Source organism: Callorhinus ursinus, unplaced genomic scaffold (assembly GCF_003265705.2).
Source record: "Callorhinus ursinus isolate GAN/ISIS: 27379988/994484 unplaced genomic scaffold, GSC_fseal_2.0 scaffold5, whole genome shotgun sequence".
Taxonomy (NCBI): domain Eukaryota; kingdom Metazoa; phylum Chordata; class Mammalia; order Carnivora; family Otariidae; genus Callorhinus; species Callorhinus ursinus.
In genome coordinates this window covers 38660681-38672059 of record NW_027397067.1, presented here as the reverse complement: position 1 = coordinate 38672059, position 11379 = coordinate 38660681, and the positions used below count along the sequence as shown (strand labels likewise).

The 11379-nt window shown below is 37.8% G+C and overlaps 1 long non-coding RNA gene and 1 pseudogene across 1 annotated transcript; one reads left to right on the top strand and one right to left on the bottom strand.

Moving 5' to 3' along the window:
* The first annotated feature begins 19 nt into the window (after positions 1–19).
* On the top strand, positions 20–2078 carry LOC112823219 (uncharacterized). Its single transcript, XR_003207964.2, has 2 exons — positions 20–164; positions 277–2078. It is a non-coding gene; the product is annotated as an uncharacterized lncRNA (long non-coding RNA).
* Positions 2079–9680: 7602 nt separating this feature from the next.
* LOC112822967 (heat shock cognate 71 kDa protein pseudogene) lies at positions 9681–10328 on the bottom strand (annotated as a pseudogene).
* Positions 10329–11379: the final 1051 nt, after the last annotated feature.

Here is an 11379-nt window from a genome sequence, read left to right as displayed (position 1 = left end):
CCCAGCAATAAAGCTAAGCATCAGGCTATTGGCTCTGACGTGAGGCGTGCAGTGCTGACGTGACGGGAACCATTTTGGACGTTGGTTTTATTTTGTAAGGGGCTTCGGAAGGCTTCCTTTAATCTTTACTTTTGGTCCCATTGCCAAGAAGAGTTGTTCAAAAGGTAAGCAAGAAGAAGAAAATATTTCAATAAACCTGTTAATAATTACCAGTGGGAGTCTTTGGGCTGACTCGGTCAAGCGGTAGAGAATTAAGTTTTGTTTATTGTTTTAAAGGTCGTAATACCTGAGTTCGGAAGAAACAGCTTACCATAGAGAAAATGCCGCCTCTTGAAACGGATATAGCAGTGGAAACAGAAGAGAGAGTAAGGTTTGAGCATCGTGTAACACAGGAGCTTAAAGATCTATGCTCATTGATAAAGAGGCTAGTGTCAGAGTGCTTGGAAAGGAGAGAGAGAGAGATAACAGAAATGTGCAAGCCTGATCGGTCACAAAATCGAATTACCGAAGTAAATGCAAAACAAGAGAAACATGCAGAAAAAAAGGAAAAATAAAAGAGAAGAGAAATCTACAGGATCGATCCAGGAGATACAATCTACACGTAATAGGAATACCTGAAACGGGAAAGCAAATGAAGCTGAAACAGTAAGGACCTAATTGAAGAAAATGCTCCAGATTCGAAAAACGAACTAAATCTGCAAATAGAAAAAGTTCATAGAGTATCAGTAAAACAACGAAAAGAAAGCAACACCTAGATCTAGCCCAGTGACGTTTTTAAACTGGAAGGATAAAGAAAAAATTCTACAAGTATTCAGAGAAAGCAGGTTACCTGTAAAGGGGTAAAAGTCAGACTGACGCGATTTTTCTCTTGCAACTCTAAATGCCGAGAGTATCTACAGCTTTAAGGGAAAATGATTTTGAACTTAGAGTTATATATCCTGTCAAGTTATCGTTTCTAAATGAAAGCAACTGGAAGACATTACTAGATATGCAGGGGTTAAGAAAGTTTATCAGCCAGATACCATTCTTGAAAAATTTGCTAAATGATGTTACTGCAGAGCACAAAAACAACTCGAGTAGTGAGGCAATTGTATGGAAAAAAAAATGGGTAAGCCTTAAAGCTAGTTAAATATCATTAAAGATTAAATTGTTATATGTAGGGTTATAAAACTAAATGCAAAGATAAATTCTTGAGTTGGGTCTAAAATTTCAGTTTGTCTTGTTTTAAACCGAAAAGGTGTGCTAAATGTTCAATGCAGACAGCAAGTAAGTACTGTTTTTAGTATGTAATGTAGATAAAGATATGCATGCTCTTCAGCTAAATAAATAAAAAGGGCTTTGTTACTGTGGTGGGCAGGACACCTAGAGTAAAGGCATTCCAAGTGTTAATCTGATAAAATGGGACAATTGGTACAGTTTTGTGTCCTTTATTTTTAATTATAGAGGGGGGAAAAGTAACAAGTTTGTTTATAATGTTAATGCTGACAATGTAAAGAAAATTTCCAAATCCCTGACTGGGGAGGTGGTAGATGAAAACCTTGTTTTATGTACATCTTGCCTAGGGAAAATCAGTAGTAACCACTTGATGTAGTAGTTCATTCTAAGTAAATTTGACGTTGAGATAAGTGTTACAGATAAAAGAGGAGAGGAAATGGTGAAAAAACAAAAACACTAAGAAAACATTAAAATTAGCACAAGATAGACTAACAGAGATAACAGGTGAATTATCACGCTTATAAACAGGCTAAATATCCCTGTTAAAAAGATTCAAATTGGGTCAAAAATCAGTCTCTGAACCTGGAGGTTTACATTTGTGTAAAACAAAGGATAAAGGAATTTAAAGATAATGGAAACTGTTAAAGCATAGAAAATGAAATAGGGAGCAACATTTTTATCAGAATTTAAGCTATAACAAAGTATAAAACTGTAGGATGTAGCATTTAAGAAGCTTTATGTGGTAAATAACCTGGCATTCATCTGTAAAATGTTCAGTATCTTGATGTGAGTGGTAGTTTTACTGCTGTATATATAGTTAAGTGCATTCTAAGTACTTAATAAAGTAATTCTTAATTCAAATACATGTGGCAGTACATATATTGGAGACTGACTTCACTTACAGTCTTTAGTAAAGTAAATGAAAAGGGATAAACTAATTAGGAGGGGTGTGAATATGTGTATAATATGTATTACTTTGCTACTTCATTTACATTCTTTTCAAACTGTCCTGAAACATTTCTAAATGATCTTGTGCTAGGATACAGAGAGAACTTTAATCTATGAGCACATTGCACAAATGACTACATTGCAAGAAAGACTAGAAACTAAATTTAAAAGCTGAAAAATCATATTCTTGGAATTTTGGAATGTTCTCAAATAACTTGGGTCAAAGAGAAAATTGTAACAAACACTTATAATTTAGGAAATGCTACAATAAGGATGTTACACATTATTATGTTATGGAATGGGTGTACAAAAGGCAAGGAACAGGGAATGAAAACATTAGGTGAAGAATGGAATATGCACCTAGATAGACTTAGTAACTGGAGTTTGTAAATTTTGTTACCTTCCAATCTTAAGTAGTGGATATTCTCCAATATAAGCTATTTAAGTGCCACAATTAACATCTTGGTGACAGATTTCTCCCAAATGAGTTTTAACATAAGTTCTAAAAGCTCATTTTCAAAGGAGAAGCCAAAGTCTTCTCAGCACCACAACCCCCACATTCACACACACAGGTTTTGTCTGTTTCTTAGACCTCCATATAATACTTCTTGCGGTACGGTTTTTATATTGAAATTATTGTCCTCAGAAAAGCAATATCAGCATTGCCTGGGAGCTTGTTAGAAATGTATCTCAGGTTAATAGCAGCATGGAATTAGATTATAAAATACATTAAACATCTGTAAACTTTTTCACTGAACATAATGCACTGTACATTATGAATGCTTAATAAATGTTAAAATAGTATTAAAATCTAGAAACAGTTTTGCCGAAGCAGTGTTACTATATGAAAGTTTTTGCATTTGAATTGTAAGTCACATTTTCCAAATATTTCAGGGCAAGACTGGTACTTTCTGTTTTCCTTCTGTCTTGAAAATTTATAAAGTTAGGACACAAGGAAAATTTCAAGTCAAACAATCCAAATTAAGAAATGTTGAAGGAGTACAACTTAAAAATGGTAAATAAAGAATGAGCCTCTCAAATAATAATAATAACATAATAGGTCTCTCTAGTGAATAAGATAACCTTGGGGTGGATTTAAATTCAAGTCATGTGCAGATAGTTCAAGGGTTCTGGAAGAAATCAAAGATTATAAAAGCTGTAAAAGGCCTTCATTAACTATAGCTTGGTGACAAATGATAAATAGTATTAGCAATAATTGGAACAGCGGCTCTAGTACATTACAGACAGGACTTACTTGGATTCTCCAAGGTTGTACTCTCCTGAAGGTGATAACATTTTTGTATTAGTAAGGATGGGTTGGAATTTGCAAACCAGTTGCCTGAAGATATATTAAGATGCAGATACAACATTTGGGGTAAAGCTGAGATTGTGTATTTCTTAGAAGTACCCATGTGTTGATGCTGCCAGTCTGGATACATAAGACACTTTCAAGTAGAAAAGTAAGATCTTCACTGTGTCTATTAACCGTGAAAGTGAGGCTCAGAAAGTAATTGGCTTAAGGCCGCATAGTAAATATCAGAACCAAATCTGATTTCAAGGCTGTAATTTTCTCATCTATGTAATCTTACCTCATCCACACTACAGCACCTACTTAGAAGATTGTTGTGAGGATAAACTTCTGGTTTATATGATAAGGAAGAAAGCTCATTACTTCAGTTAAGGTACATACACAGAAAAGAATGGCTTATGGAGGGAAAAAATGAGGTTTGTTTGTAACATACCGATCATGATTTGTGACAGGAAGATTTGTGGAAAAGTCAGACAGGTATTTGGAAATTCAGGTCTAGAGCCAGAAGAGATGTCACGATTGGAAATTTAGGTTTGAGTTTTTTTATTTGAAAATGGTATTTGAGGCCATGAGAAATCACCCTGGAAAGGATGGTAAGAAATAGAAGGGAAAAGGAAAGGAGATTAAACCATAAGGGACACCTGTATTTGATGGGTAGGTATTACAGAAGAATAGAAGATTGAGATTTATAGTTCCAGTCGAATTTAACATCAAAAACAACGCACGCTATTGTCAGCCCTCTACTTAGCGACGGGTAATACGGAGCATGCGGCTTTTATCTTTGTACCAAAATTGTTTTTAATTTGTAATTTTAAAACTTAAAAATAATAATGGCACACCCATTGTTCTAAATATGCTAATATGTAGTTCCCTGCGACATAGTTGATTTTTGTTACTATAGTTATTTCTATAAAGTCACACTGAATTAGCAGATACTGTATCATTGCATCTGGGGCAAGGATAGGATTAGGTTCCCGTGAACCTCTGGTCACATAATTTGCATCAACTGATCAATACATAGTCTTGTTTTAAGATACAATATCTGTTGTTGGTTCACCAACATTAAACTCATAGCCAACAGCACTGTAATACATGGCCTGAACAAATCTTACCTAACTAAGGCACATCAGAGCCTTCTTGTACTTAGGAACAAGCACTACCTAGCCGTATTCTTGGATCATTTTAAACAGCAAAATCAAGAAAAGGCACAAAAATGCGAAAAACACTAAATACATCATGAAAAGGGCACTTGTTTGCAGCATGAGAGCTGAGATAAGACTGTCACCTTGTCTCACTTTATCTGAGCCTATCTATACATGTCAGATGACAAATTTGCACATGTACATGCCCATGAAAGCACCATAAGTATTGATTCGGGGGTTTACTGGTAAATTTTAGTAAACAAATTAACATACGTAACCTGCAAAAAATGAATATGGATTATAATTCAACGTTTTTGTTAAGTATTTCCAACTGGAATTGGGAAACCATATTTACACTAAAAGCCAAAGAATGCAGCTTTGAGAGGGTACAACACTGATGACTCCCACAGAATTAAGGATCACTGCAATGGTCCTGAAAGACTTGTACATGATCACCATGAACACAGTGGTTTTTGCTTCGTTCCTTTCTGTTGGCTCTGAGCCAGGAAGTCTGGATTCCTAGCAACTGTTATTTTGCTGTTTTGTCTGGGACAGCAAGAGGAGAATGTTCGCAATATGGAACAGAGCCAGGTTGAGATCTAGACTGTTGTCCCAAATATTAATTTCAAAGAACTCTCAACAAGACTAAATGACAGTATAAATCTATATGCCAAAACGGTACAGAAAATTTGAGGGTTTGTCTTTTTTGTTTGACCAGACTGCATAATTGAGCGATATCATGCAACCAATTATGAAATGAGATTGATATTCAAGAGTCACACACCCAGCCTCAGAGCTCATAAGGGTTAGTACACTGCTGAAGGAAATTGGGCCTTGGTTTGTTTTGTTTTGTTTTTTAAGATTCATTTTAGTGAGAGAAAGCAGGAGCAGGGGGAGGGGCAGAGGGAGAGAGAATCTCAAGCAGACTCCCCATTGAGTGCACAGCCCAATGCAGGGCTCAATCCCACAACCCCGAGATCATGACCTGAGCCAAAACCAGGAGTTAGATAGTCAACCGACTGAGCCACCCAGGCTCCCCTGGGTTAGTTTTAATTAATTGGCAATTTTAAGCCTCTCATCCTAAAAGCTCATAGTAATAATAATAATAAAAAAAACAGTATATGTCTTAGTCTTAGGTGGCCATAAAATACCACAGCCTGGGTGTCTTAACAGATTTATTTCTCAGAGTTCTCAGGACTGTGAAGTCCAAGATCCACGTGCCAGCCAACTCCATTTCTGATGAGAGATCTTCCTGGCCTGTAGATACCTGCCTTCTCACCATCCCTCCACTTGGCAGAAAGAGAGGGAGGGAGAGAGGGAGGGAGAGAGGAGGCAGAGAGAGCATGCTCTCTGGTGTCATAAGGACACTAATTGTATTGGGTTAGGGTTCTACCCATATGACCTCGTTTAACCTTAATCCCTTGTTTATTCCAAATACAGCCCCCCCAACATATGAATTTTTTGTGTTGGGGGGGCACAATTCAGTCTTTGGTAATATGGGAAGGCAATACAATTTAATGCAGCCTAAAATAACTGCTAGTTTACCGACACTGAGCTTTTAGGCAGCAGCCTATCTTAGTTGTTATGTGCTAAATGTTTTATAATTATAAAAATGTGGAATGAAAACTTGAAATTTTGAGTGTAAGAGCTTTTTGGTTTCTGAAAAAAAAAATTTAACTGGACTTCTATATTGTTTTCTCTCAAGAATTGCAAGTATTAAATTTTCATAATAGGGCGGCTACGATTGCTAAAATGGACACTGGGGTTTTTATAAAGTCCTTTTGTATATTACTCTCTTGTTTAAAGCTCAAACAATTCAATAAGATAGGGAAAAAAAACTATTACCATTATCAAGTGTCTATTAGAGACAAAGTGAGGTCCGAGAGGTTTGAAATGGAGCAAACAGTATAATAGTAAAGAAATGATCAAAAATGTATTTCAGTGTGATTAACTTACTAACATTTTTTGAACATGGCTTAATAATTCATAGCAAACCCATCAACTTCACTTCTAGAAGTTTATCCTGGAAATACAATAGAAAAGTATACAAAATTTATAATATTGAAAAAAATAGGGAATGATGTGTATGTTCAGATTTAAGGGCTTAGTTAAATACATTAACAGGTGAGCGCCTGGGTGGCTCAGTTGGTTAAGCGACTGCTTTCGGCTCAGGTCTTGATCCAGGAGTCCCTGGATCGAGTCCAGCATCGGGCTCCCTGCTCAGCAGAGAGTCTGCTTCTCCCTCTGACCCTTCCCCCTTCTCATGTGCTCTCTCTCTCTCTCTCATTCTGTCTCAAATAAATTTAAAAAAATTTAAGAAAAAAAATACATTAACAGGTAACTGCTAGGAAAGAGTAAGCTCTATATTAATTGATATGGAAAACACCTAATGACATGTAGTAAGAAAAAAAGCCAATTAACAGCAAATATTGTAATACTTATTGTACATGTTTGTGTGTGAGTATTTGCATGACTTTTCCTGTCTAGAAAATGTATAGTGAACTATTTGGATATTGCCAAAATTAACAGTACTTACTATACATCTGGATGGTAGCTTGTTATTTTTTTTTAAAGATTTTATTTATTTGAGAGAGAGAGAATGAGAGATAGCATGAGAGGGAAGAGGGTCAGAGGGAGAAGCAGACTCCCTGCCGAGCAGGGAGCCCGATGTGGGACTCGATCCCCAGACTCCAGGATCATGACCTGAGCTGAAGGCAGTCGCTTAACTAACTGAGCCACCCAGGCGCCCCTGGATGGTAGCTTTTTTAAAAAAAATTCCTTATTTATCTTTCTTTAGCATGTGTCATGTTCACAGCAAAAGAAAGGCATATTACTTTTTAAAATTAAAAACATTTCTGCAGAAATCCTGAACAAGATAGAGATGATAAGTGTTACCCATTATCCCACCATGCATAGATGCCCTGAGAACGGGGTATTTCCTTATGGAAATTACTTTTAAATTACTTTTCAAATTTAGGCTAATACTATATATAAATTTCTGCTTTTTGTTCACTTCAATTATAATACAGACATTTCTCCAAGTCATTTGTTCCTCAAAAACATTTAACTGCTGCATATTTTCCTACCATATAAACCAGCTGCCAAAAATCACTTTTCAGCTTGTAGTTTGCTTCTCAGCAATATCAGATACTATTGACTCTCTCTTCTGTCCACATTTCTACTCAAATGTCAGTGAAACCGGTCCTTGTCCCACCATATAAAAAAGAAAGAAGAAATGTGCTCTTCCCACCCACCTTTCCTATTTCCCTGTTGAACTTGCCTGACTTCTCTCCGTAACAATTAACCACCAACTGATATATATACCCTTGTTAAATTGAGTATTGTGTATCTCCTCCCTTCGCTTCCATGACATACCCTCTCCTGCTTTTTTATCCTTTGGTTCTGACTGCTCCTTCTCTGTCTCTCATTAAAATTTGCTGGTTCCCTTAGGGCTCCGTCCCAGGCCCATTTTTCTCCCAACTTCAACTCCCATGGCTTCAATTACTACATCTGTGTGCCAACTGGACCTTTCTCCCAAGTGCCGGAGTCATACATACAAATACAGCCTCCTAGGTGGCTTCACTTGGATCATCCCGCAGGTACTCTGGATTTAACATGCTAAATGGCTCTTCTCTAAATTTGTTTGGGTTTTTGTTCTTTTTTGAATAACATTTCTGTATTTCCAGGATTTTTTTTAAAAGATTCTATTTATTTATTTGACGGCAGTGGGGTGGGGGGAGGAGAAGAGGGAGAGGGAGAAGCAGGCTCTCCTCTGAGCAAGAAGCCCGACATGGGGCTCCATCCCAGGACCCCAGGATCATGACCTGAGCCGAAGGCAGATGTTTAACCGACTGAGCCACCCAGGCGCTCAAGGATTTTTCTTTATTATTATATTTTTTAATCTCAGTAAACGGCACCACTCCACACTGTAGAAGTCCCCACATGTTTTTGTTCCTGCATGGATCTCTGATCCCATTTACACCCAATCCCAGAACTTCAGCCATATTGGTCTTTTTTTTCTGTTTTTAGAAAAATCAAGCTTCTTCCTACCTAAAAGTTTTAAGTTTTTCACTATGTGCTTCCTCAGGAAAAATACTCCCCAAATTTTCTAAAACGGACTTTTTATTATCATTCAGGTCAAAATTCGTATGTTTGATTTATCAGAGACGCGGCACCTAACCAACAAGCTACCTGAGACCCCTGACAATTGTGGGGGGGAATCTCATGATAAGTATGTATCACTTATCTCAAGGAACTGTCAATGACTTCACCTTCTGTAGCACTGTCAGAGCCCTGATTACCCTCTAATAGCATCTTTTTCTTGCCTTTTTTCTTTCACAGTTTTATTTATTGAGGTATAATTGACATACGATAAACTGCAACCAATTAACCGGTAAGCGGCACCACTGTTGTCTCAGTTGCTCACATCAGAAACCTGGGTATTGGGGTGCCTGGGTGGCTCAGTCGTTAAGTGTCTGCCTTTGGCTCAGGTCATGATCCCAGGGTCCTGGGATTGAGCCCCATATCGGGCTCCCTGCTCCGCGGGAAGCCTGCTTCTCCCTCTCCCACTCCCCCTGCTTGTGTTCCCTTTCTCGCTGTCTCTCTCTCTGTCAAATAAATAAAATCTTTATTTAAAAAAACAACAACATGGGCGCCTGGGTGGCTCAGTTGGTTAAGCGACTGCCTTCGGTTCGGGTCATGATCCTGGAGTCCCGGGATCGAGTCCCGCATCGGGCTCCCTGCTCGGCGGGGAGTCTGCTTCTCCCTCTGACCCTCTTCCCTCTCGTACTCTCTATCTCTCATTCTCTCTCTCTCAAATAAATAAATAAAATCTTTTAAAAAAAATAAAATAAAAAATAAAAAATAAAACAACAACAACAACAAAAAACCTAGGTATCATTCTTGACTATTGTTTTCCCTTACCCTTTACTTTGAACAAATCATTAAACGCCACCTTCTTTTTTTTTTTGCCAGTTTTAAATCCAGTTTTATTTTAGACATTGCATTTTCCACTTAACATTACAGTGCTTATAAAGTGCAATGTTTATTTCCTTTCCCTGTGCACATATTCCACATTCAAGTATCAAGAATGTCCAGTTTATTTACTATAGCAGCTCAACATTAAAACTGCCATAGAATTTGCTACAAATTTGGTCCTCGAATATTTTATGTGGAACAATGCTAGACCTATTCTCAGGTTGGCTTAATCAACCTCTTTGATGGTGGGTCCAGAGGAGGCACCACCAGAGGGAGCAGCTCCACCACCAGGGAAGCCTCCAGGCATTCCTCCTGGCATGCCCCCTGCACTCTGGTATAGTTTGGTAATGATGGGATTGCAGACCTTCTCCAGCTTTTTCTGCTGGTGTTCAAATTCTTCCTTCTCTGCAGTCTGGTTCTTATCAAGCCAATTGATGATTTCATTGCACTTGTCAAGAATCTTTTGTTTGTCCTCATCATTGATCTTGCCCTGAAGTTTTTCATCTTCAACAGTTGCTTTCATGTTGATTGCATTAAGACTCAAGTGAATTCTTGGAAGACACCTTGTCCCGCTGTTTCTCATCTTCAGCTTTGTACTTCTCAGCTTCCTGGACTATGCGCTCAATGTCTTCCTTGCTCAGACGGCCCTTGTCCTTAGTGCCGGTAATCTTCTTCTCTTTTCCTGTGCTATTATCTACAGCAGAGGCATTGAGGATACCATTAGCATCAAACCCCATCTTCTAGATGTATCGCAAATCAATTAACCTACCTCCAGTTCCTGGCACCACTTTAGGTCCAAGCCTGAATCATTTCTCACTTGTATTATGAAAGTATGCCTCTCTCAAGTTTACTCTTTATATACAATATGAGTGATCTTTGTAAAATTGAAACCAAATTTAAGAGTTTCAACTCTTAAATAGTTTTTCAATAAAGTGTATGTTTCTTAACATGCTTCTCAAGGCCATCTCCAGTCTCATCACGTGCCACATTATAATCTCTTTAAGCCATTCTGGCCTTCGGTATCTTGAGCTCTCACACTATCTCTTCGGGAATGGAGTGCCTTTGGAAATAGTGCTTTCTCACCGCTGGAAATTTTGATCTGCTATCACTCCCTGACCACACTATCTAAAGTAATACACAATATTTATCCACTCATTCCCTATTGTAAGTACCCTAATTATTCCCCCTTATAATACTTCTACTTTTCTTCTGTTTTTTTTTTTTGTATTTGCATATACTTTCACGAAGCACAGACTAACTAGATTCACCTTCTTCTCATTTTTTTTTAAGATTTTATTTATTTAATTGACAGAGAGAGAGAGAGACAGAGAAAGAGGGAACACAAGCAGGGGGAGTGGGAGAGGGAGAAGCAGGCCTCCCGCCGAGCAGGGAGCCTGATGCGGGGCTCGATCCCAGGACCCTGGAATCATGACCTGAGCCGAAGGCAGTTGCTTAACCAACTGAGCCACCCAGGCGCCCCCAACCTTCTTCACATTTTTGTCCTCACTACCTAATGTAGTGCTGTGCACACAGAAGTCATTTAGTAAACATTTTAATAAATCAAACATGGACTGGATGATCATTTAGCAATAATAAAGATGAATAAAAGAACATTTAAGGTCCCTTTCATCTTCATACAGTTATGGAAACATTGTTCCATATTTTATTATCAATATTCTCAGACTCAAATCAGTCCTCAGTGTTAATTAGAAGACAAAAGATCAGATCTTGTTCCCGCAATGAGATTTTACCCAATGGCAACTAATAGAATACCAGTAAGTGAAAAAG